The sequence below is a fragment of the Mus musculus genome, chromosome 2 (genome assembly GCF_000001635.26).
Source record: "Mus musculus strain C57BL/6J chromosome 2, GRCm38.p6 C57BL/6J".
Lineage (NCBI taxonomy): Eukaryota > Metazoa > Chordata > Mammalia > Rodentia > Muridae > Mus > Mus musculus.
The window spans coordinates 170,603,375-170,613,200 of NC_000068.7; the positions used below are offsets into that span (position 1 = coordinate 170,603,375).

The following is a 9,826-nucleotide window of genomic DNA, read 5'->3' on the forward strand; positions in this document are numbered from 1 at the left end:
CACAGGCAGCTGCCCCACCAAAGAGTCCTGGCCCCAGTCAACTGTCTATCTCCTTCTCTTTGGGACTTCTAAGATGAGAGATAGCTGAGGCAGGAGGGAGCTGTGGTTAGGGTTTCAGAAACTATTCAGGGAACGATCTTGCAGATCTTTTGGAGATTGTGTGACTTCCCATCTCTTCAGAGGGTAATGTTAATAGCTCCATTTCCACAGACCTAGGCAGATGCTGTAGAATTTATCAATTTCATCCTTAGGATTGAAGGCCAGGTCGTCAGCGGGTCACCACAGCTGCTCTGCTTCATCGTAGTCATGTCAATCCCAGAGGAAAGAGCTGATGGTATAAACTGCCAGGTTTACAAACAATTCTGTCATTTGTTTATGCTTCAGTAGCTTTATCCATGAGTTAGGTGTGTGCCCCCAAACAATTCTACAGTCTCTGTCTCTGTATCTAGCTGCACTTAGAAGAACCACAACTCTACAGCCTATGGCCATTGTGTTTTAGGTCTTCAAGCTCAGCTTGGTTTATGCTTGGTTTTTTTGTTTTTTGTTTTTTGAGAAATGTCTGATTTGGTAACTGGTTCACCAATGCACAACTGTGTCTGCAGTGCACAAATGTTTGCAAGGATGGAAGTATAGCATCCCTTTCCATCTGTAGTTGTTCGCGTGATAAATGTTCTCAGTAGGAATGTGCATTTCAACACAGTTCTCAATGAGTGGGTGGGTAGGTGGGTGGGTGCCGGTTAAGGCTATGGAAACCTTAGGAAGTGGAGCCTTGCTGGAGGAAGCACCTCAGCAGAACGGGTTTGGAGGGCTTATGGCCACACCCCATCCCCTGTTCTCTCTCTGCTTCCTCTGTGTAGGTGAAACGAGATCAGCTTCCTGTTTTTGACAACACGCCACACCTTCCCTGGTGAGATGGACTCTATCCCTCTGGAGCCGTAAGCTAAAATAAAGCCTTTCTTCCTTAGCTTGCTTTTGGTCCTTGGTGTTTTATCACAGCAACAAGAAAAGTAGCCAAGATATTTGTTTATTCTGAGATCTCAATTGGTACAAGAGGATAATGTTATAGTGATTCCTTAATATCATAACAGCACCCCGGAGCCCGTTGCTTATTTAAATGGCTCTCTATAATGTATGTTCAATGGTGTTTATTGCGACACAGTTTGAGAAACATGTAGACGTAAAGGAACGGGGGCTGCAGAGAGAAGAAGAAAAGACAGCAAGGGAGAAACAAGGGGGGAAAACAAATCTTCACAAGGTAAAGGATATTTCAATAAATTATAAGGAATATTATGCAGGTGTTTAAAAATGGTAGTTGGTATCTTTGTGGGTTAACATGATGTATTCATGGCATATTAAATCACAAATGCAAAATGGAGTATTATTTGCATGGAAAACACACACACACACACACACACACACTAATGACTTTATGGGATGCCAAAGTGTGGTGAATAACACCTTTCCTCCTATGGGCTGCTTTTGCCAGGGTATATTTATCACTGTCACGGCAAAGCAGCAGCGGTCCACGTTGGTCTGGAACTTGATCCTCCCGCCTCTGCCTCCTAAGTGCAAGGATTATAGGTATGCGCCATCCTGCCTGGCTCTACCTTTTTCTGTTAAAATGAATACCGTTGTGAACTTTTAAGTGAAGTTGACCTGATGAACAAGCAAGCACTATGTATGTTCAATAAAAGTTTTAAAACTAAATAAAAACCTCCCTTATTTTGAGTGGATGCCAACAGCGACATTTAAAAGTCAGAAAAATAACTTACAACGTTGTTAAGGTATCTGGTACAGGGGAAGCGCATAAATACTGACCTCCGCATTAATTATGCGCCAGCATTTCCTCCTGTGTGCTGCTCTGTGTCGCTTTATCCCCCACTGGGTCTCCTGTGGTTATGTAAGAGCATCATAAAACAAGACAGCAGATGTGCTTGACACCTAAATAATCTAAGTCCTGCTCATTAAAGCCAAGATCAATAGTGTGGTAAAGACTTTAGCACAGCTTTCTCACTTCCCTCTAGCTCGGTAGCTCTCAGCCTTCCTAACACTGCAACCGACACTTTAATACCATTCCTCATGTTGTGGTGACCACAACCATACAATTATTTTCGTTGCTACTTCCTAACTGTAATTTTTACTACTTTTAGGAATCATAATGTAAATGTCTGTGCTTTCTGATGGTCTTAGGCGACCCTCGTGAAAGAGCCGTTTGGCCCCACAAAGGGGTCGTGACCCACAGGTTGAGAATTCTAGCTGGGGCACGGGATTTCCAGAGGGTATGCAGTTTCTCTGCCACTGTCTGTGTCCCTGACACGGACAGACTCACCACATTCTCTCGCCTCTGCACTCAGCCCTCCCAGGACTGGAGCACTAATCGTCCTGGTGAATGCAGACTTACCCCGTCTTCTTCAACTCAGGCTCCTGTTCACGTATCCCCCCATTTTGGAGAACTTCTTCATGTCAATTCCCTACCGAGACAAATCCTGCCTAGTCATTCTCCATTTCTGTGGCATATTATTTTATAAACACAATATATCCAATTAGCTTTAGGTTTCAGTTAAAGGAACCAAATGAAATTTTAATAAAAGTATGTCTCACATGACATCGGGAAATACTTATATTAGAAATGTATTTGTTTCTATGTACTTAAAATAAAAAATGCACTTAGAATTATTTTAGAGTGTCAGGCCTTTTAAGTGGGATGACTGTTTACGGAACTTGGAGCAACCAGACACAAATCAAAATCAGGCAAACATTTGTTAGTAGCCTCATTCTAGCTCATTCTAAGAGCAACAGGCTATGCTGGTCTGTAGGGGTTGTCAGTACAAAGTGCTTGCTAATCTAGTGTTTTAAAATAACACTAATGTATTTTCTCTCGAACCTAGAAGCTGGGTGTCTAAAATCAAGGCATGGACAGAGTTGTGTTTTGTCCAAAGACTCTAAAGGAAGCATCTTCCTGCTGCCGCCAGCCTTGGCCGGTGCCTGGTGTTTCTTGGTGTTTTAGCTCCGTTTCTTATTACTGTGATAAAACCCTTGGCACCAAGCAACTGAAGGGAGAAAGGTTTATCCTGGCTTGTGGTTCAAGGGGGAACAGCCACCATGCTTGCTAAAGGATAATAATAGCGGAAGAAAGCTCTGGTCACATGGCACCTGCACTCAGGAAGTAGAGAGTGAACAGGAAGTGGGAGTAGGCTATAAAACCTCAAGGCCCGCCCCCTCAGTGACACACTTCCTCCTGAAGGTTCCATGACCTTTCCTAACAGCATAGTCATCTGGGGACCAGTGTTCAAGTGTGCACCTGTGGGGACGCTTTTCATACTCAAGTCACACACTGTGCTTGGCTTTTGACCACATCACTTTCGCATCTACTTCTGTCTTCACGTGTTCTCCTTCCTGTGTTTCTGTCTTTTGTTTTCTGTCAGGCATTATCCATAGATCTTGAATGATTTGACTTAATTACATCTACAAAGACCCTTTCTCCAAAGAAGTCACTCCACATGTTTCTGGTGACTGAATCGTGAGACAATGTAATCCACTACCGTGAGGCTGTGGAGAAGTTTACACAGCCCAGGATCTCAGCCCACAGAACAGTGCTGGCACACTTAAGGTCCGCCTTCCCACCTATTAACCCAGCTTCGAAAACCCCTTACAGACATGCCCAGAGGCTCACCTAAATGATTCCAAATCCTGTCAAGTTGATAGTCAATATTATCATGTGACTTACAATGCTTGCGCCCCACTGACCTCCCCGCTCACCCAGTCAGCATGCATTTGGCAAAGAAGATGTCAGCGGGGTACCAGTGCTCATCTTTTTCTGCTTCCTGGGGATCAATGCAATGGGACCCATCTCTTCATGATACCAAGCCATCATAGATTGTACCTTCAAACTGTGATCCCAGATTAACCCTTTCTTGGGTTGCTTTTCTTGAGTATTTTGTCACAGCGATCAGGAAAGTGTAAAACAAGTCTATCACATGCCGAAGCTGGGAGGGAACTGGGATATGTTTGCATATCAGTCTTCCTAAGGGATGCCCAGCTAGGAAGGAGGCCTAGAGAAGGCATTCTAGCAAGCAGGAAACCCATGGAGTACACAGAAAAGGAGAACGTATTCACCCTCATTCCCTCTTCACTGCTACAAGGTTTTACATTCTAGGCAGAGAGCCCCTCAACCTTGGGCTTCAGTACAGAGGGGCAGAGAGATAGCAAGTCACATGTTTTGTTTTATTTTATTTTCTCTTGATTTAACTAAAGTATTTGGACCAAAAGACCCATAATCAAATTATCTTGCTTCCTTTTCCAAACTGGAAACTTAGTGGAATTAGAAGGATCCCAGTGACTGAAGAACACTGTCTTAAGTCCCTGCTGAGTTTGCCCAACATGACTGACCTACCAGGAGGAAGCAGTGCCCGGTACTATCAGAACAGCATTTGCATACACTTTTGATAACCCTTCCCAGGCTAATATGAGAATGCTTCCATTGGAATTAATGAAGGATGGACCCGAGTTTCCAGGGCTGCCTCCAAGGGCTTCCTAGACAATCTTAGCATGGTTAGAAAGCCTCCCCACCCCTTAGTTTAATGGTCTACTGTTATAAGTTCTAACTTTTAGACAAAGCACCCTACATCTGTATTGACTCTGACAGATTTTAAAGCGAATTGACCTCGTTTCAATACTTTTGGGATAATTTACAATTATTTTGATTTTCCTTGGGGAATGGCTTTTGGTTAAGTAAAATGAGTTTTGTAAACTTTTTAGGACAGAGAATATAGTCCTTGGGGGTCACTGAGGTCTAACTTTGGATTCTACCATTGCTGCAAGCCAGCCTGAGTTAGCGCATCTATAAATGCCACTAGGAATATCCCTCTGGTTTGGACTTTTGAAAAGATGAAAATTATTCATGTAAACATTGTGGGTTCCCAGTTCTGTGCTTGACACTGGGATTCACACACAGTTTTCAAGACATATTCTTCATCCATGAAGACAGGATGGGATGGCCTGATCAGACCTTATCAATGGAATGTCTGTCCTCATGAACCAGGTATTGCCAGCATGGCTGCTGGGCTCCAGGTGGAGGTGTGGCTGAGTAGGCAGATAAGTCCCTGGTCTTCTGGTGCTGCTCTTCAGATGATAAAGGAAATACAAGAGAACAAGCATGCATCCAGACATCCAGACAGTAACAAATGACAGGAGGGAGATTAAATGGCTTGAGAGACAGAGCAGCTTCTATCCAGGCAGGATGGGGATGCCTTCGGATTTGAAGCTAGGCAAGAGCTCTTTCAGGAAGCTACATGGAAGCTTAAACCGTTTGGTGTGATGGCAAAAACTAGAAGCTCACAGGAGAGGGAGAGTCTCTTAGGCACAGGGGAGCAGAGGACAGGCATGGGACATGTGAGCACCTCCCATTTGTCACCTTAGGATGGCTGCAGCACTTGGTGCTTGGGAATGTCGTGGTCCTATTTCATAAGCCACCTTTGGATCTTGACAAAGCCTGAAGAGTGTGCTAAAGGAATAGAAGCAAAAAATGAGCTGATCATGGCCATTGAGGGAGAGAGAGAGAGAGACATTCCTTAATAGTTCCAGTGGACGATGAAGGGCAGACCACGAGGGGTGACACTACTGTTTACTTATGTGAAGATTTCAAGGATAAGGCTTGGGACGTAGTTTAGTTGGTAGAATGCCTGTCTCTCATGCACGAAGCTGTAGGTTCTAATCCCTGCACTACATCAACCAGGCATGAAGACCCACTTCCTGTAATGCCAGGACTTAGGAGGAGGAGTCTAGAGGAGCAGGAGTTCAAGCCATCCTTGGCTACATGGAGAGTTTGATGTTAACCTGGGCTACATGAGACCCTGTCTCAAAATATTAAATATAATTTCTGAGACCATCATTAAAAATCTTTTTTTAAAAAAAAGAGGGTGATGAAGCCAGTTGGTTGCAGGGTTGGAAAAACTGAGATGGAGAGAAAATGTTTGGAAACCTTGTCTCTTCATGTCTTTGTGGATAATGAGGAATGGGAGTCAGGAGACTAAAGACTAATGTGCTTCAAAATGTAACTGCAGCATATGTATTTTAAGGCAGGAGTCTGTGGCCATCTCAAGGTGGAAGTGATATTACTGCATGGCCATTCTTCATTCTGGGAAATTTTATTGGCTTGCTGCAAAAATTCTGTAAGTTAAGTGTGAGCGCCCAACTCACCAGCAAAGCAGACGCCACAACAGGATCCTTCTGCAACACGTTTATTTGGAGAGCATTGACTGCGTAGGCAAGAAGACCCCGAGCCCAGAACTGTTGCTGCTTATATAGGCCTAGGAGAGGCGTGTCTCACACTCGGATTGGTTATGCGTTCTACCTCATTTGCATGTCTCTCATCTGATTGGTTATTCTCTCTCAGTACCTCACAGAGCCTCATTATCATACCTCATTTGCATGTTCCACATCTGATTGGTGATACTCTCTCAGTACCTCAAGGAGCCTCATTATCATACCCAGGCCAGGCAGTGACTTGGTGAAAAACCTTACTCCTTATGTACACATTGGTTGTTTACCCAGACTTATGTGTGGTGGCCAGCGGTAGCCAGCGCCACCTTGTAATGGCATATGTGGCTTCTCACAGTGAAGAGACTGGTGTTCCACGTTTGTTGGCCTCCTACATTCCTCATGTCCATCAGTGACCTGAGCAGGACCGCATCTCTTCCAGGCCCTGTGTCAGACTCCTCCAAAGGAATGCACTTTTACCTAAATTGGGGTTTTGTAGGGTGTCAAGTATGATTTGTCATTTATCCCGGAGCAGCCAGCACCTTTTCTTTATGAAATTTAGAAAAGCAGAAGGAGTGTTAGTCTGGGAACTGAAGAAGTAGCACGGCACTTACGGGTGTAAACCTCTCTTGCAGACAACTCAGGTTCGGTTGATTCTTAGCACCTATGTCAACCACCTACAACTCCAGTTCCAGGGGCATCTGTGACTTCTTACCTCCTGTGTTCCAGGGGCATCTGTGACTTCCTACCTCCTGTGTTCCAGGGGCATCTGTGACTTCTTACCTCCTGGGTTCCAGGGGCATCTGTGACTTCTTATCTCCTGGGTTCCAGGGGCATCTGTGACTTCTTACCTCCTGTGCGTATACCCACATGCATCCCCATAAATCAAAGCAAATCTTAAACAAAAAGAACGATAGTTTTAAAACTAATTATCACGTGACTAATGTTTACAATTTTACATAAATTTTAGAAAACAAATATATCTGTATATATTCAAACAGTGCTTATTTTGTCTATGCAAAATACATAGCTTCTTTTGTTTGTATTGTTTTTCCCTTGTAGCTCTAGAGTTTTTTTGTTTTGTTTTGTTTTGTTTTGTTTTGTTTTCGAGACAGGGTTTCTCTGTGCAGTCCTGGCTGTCCTGGAACTCACTCTGTAGACCAGGCTGGCCTGGAACTCAGAAATCCACCTGCCTCTGCCTCCCAAGTGCTGGGATTAAAGGCGTGTGCACCACTACCGGGCTAGAGTTTTTATTAATTCAAATGATTTTTTTTTGCCTTATGGCCTTGGATTTTATGTTTATTCAGAAGTTTTTAGCCTGTCCCCAATATTGAATTTTCTATTTTCTTCCTTTTGATGGAGTCAGACTGATTAAGCAAACAAGACACAAATAACAAAGCTTAAGGTGTCACACGGCTCAGCTCTTGGGAGGCTCTGGGATCAGAAATTGAGTCTAGGGATTCTTAACTCCAATACCCTTTCTCGGGAGATGGTTCGTGTGAGTTTCTTTCTGTCACAGATGCAAAACATTTAGGACTCCAAGACATAAACAGGCTGTGTGCTTGGAAACTAAGAGAGGTCTCCAGCAGCCAATCAGATTCACAAGTAGGTTTGCAGTTTTCTTCCTGGAAAATGGGTCAAGATGACTCCGTATAACCCACAAAACCTAAGAATTACTAAACTGGATTTATTTTCAGTGAAGATAATGAAATGCCATTCCCTTACCAGTTTAGCTGGTTTATTTGTGGTAGCATTTGTCAAGCATTGAAGACTTATTTACTTATTTATTTATTTATTTACTGCTGCCTGCTGCCTGCTGCCAGTATGGTCATCTTACCTAATAGGCTTAGGTCTAAGAGGAAGTTAAATGTGCTATAGATCTCTCACTAGAGGTACCTTGCTGGCACAGAGAGCTGTGGAGCAAGCGTGTCTTTGATGAGCTCTGTGTGGGCTTTACTGTGTTCTGTAATAGGAGGTTCTGAAGGATAACCTTATGACATACTAGAACAGGACTTCATTGCTAGGTGTCATGAGAGGGTGTGAATGTTCACCTGAGTTTCATGGAAATAGACAGCGGCTTCAGATGAGAAACATGATACTGTTTCTCACCCCCACCCCCCACAGTGAATTTGTCAACTGACATTTTATAGACGCTGCCATTGGAAGCACAGGAAATACCCAACACATCAAACTCAAAACATAGCTTCTTTGGAAGAATTTTTAAAAGGTCAAAAAACAATTGTAGGAACTGGAGAGACGGATCAACAGTTAAGAACACTGGCTGCTCTTCCATACGTCCTGAGTTAAATTCCCAGCAACCACATGGTGGCTCACAACCATCTGTAACTCCAGTTCCAGGAGATCTGACGCCCTCTTCTGGCCTCTTCGGGCAGTGCATGCATGTGGCACACAGACAAGCATACATTCAGAACACCAATTCATATAAAATGAAAATAAATCTTAATTTTTAAAAAACAATAGGCTGGCGAGATGGCTCAGCAGTTAAGAGCACTGGCTGCTCTTCTAGAGGTCCTGAGCTCAATTCCCAGCAACCACATGGTGCCTCACAGCCATCTGTAATGGGATCAAGAGATGGACTGTGTACTCACATGTGGGAAGCCGTTGCAGAGTGGCAGTTGCAGAGTGCCTGGTTCTAAAGGTCCCTGGTTTGATCCCGGGTTTCGGCACCACTTCTTGCGTGCGCTCGACTGGCCAGGAAGAACGACGCTGCAACAGGATCCTTCTGCACACGTTTATTGGGAGAGCTCGATTGTAGAGGCGAAAAGACCCTGAGCCCAGAACTGGTGCTGCTTACATAGGCCTAGGAGAGGTGTGTCTCACATCTGATTGGTTAACTTGTCTTGGCAAAAGAACCTTCACTGCCTATGTATGTGTGGTGGCCAGCAGTAGCCAACTGCCACTCTGCAACTGCCACTCTGCAACGGCTTCCCACATCCACATATGTTAACTAAATAAATATAAAAAAAGACTTTTTTAAAAAATGACTGAAGAAGGGGGAGTTTCCTGTGCTAGACAGAAGTTCTTGTTAGAAGGATCACCTGCGGCAGGGGTTAACCCAAGCGTCTAATGGCTAACCTCCCCAAACAGCTGTTACAGCTGGTCTGTACATTATATGCTATAAGGAGTAGAGAGAAATGTAGCCAGATGTTAGGACATGAGTGCAGCAGGGAATGTTTCTGAGGTTGCACAAGACACTTGTTCCCCGATGTCTATGTCTAAGCTTCCCTTATTGAGCTGTGGAAGGGTGCTGTTGCCATGTAGATCTCCTGTGAGAGACAAGCTTCTCTTTCCTCCATCAGTCACGGCATTTTTCCTGTCTTTGTGAGACAGTGTCATACTGTAGCCCCAGGCTAGCCTGGAGTTCACAGAGTATCCCTGACGGACCTTGAATTTGCAGCACCACTCCTGCCTCAGCTTGCCAGATGCTAGGGTTATTATATTTGTGAGCCTGGATGTTTCTTTGTATTTAAACTTATATTTTTTTTCCTCTCTATGTGGCACGTGTGTATGAGTGTGTGTGTGTGTGTGTGTGTGTGTATAGTATGCT

The 9,826-nt window shown here is 44.1% G+C and overlaps 1 non-coding gene across 1 annotated transcript; it reads right to left on the bottom strand.

The window, feature by feature from the left end:
* Nucleotides 1-5,324: 5,324 nt before the first annotated feature.
* Gm52537 lies at nt 5,325-9,184 on the bottom strand. The gene is made up of 3 exons (XR_003953972.1): nt 8,868-9,184; nt 7,042-7,154; nt 5,325-5,503 (listed from the first exon to the last, which is right to left on the bottom strand). It is a non-coding gene; the product is annotated as a predicted gene, 52537 (transcript).
* Nucleotides 9,185-9,826: the final 642 nt, after the last annotated feature.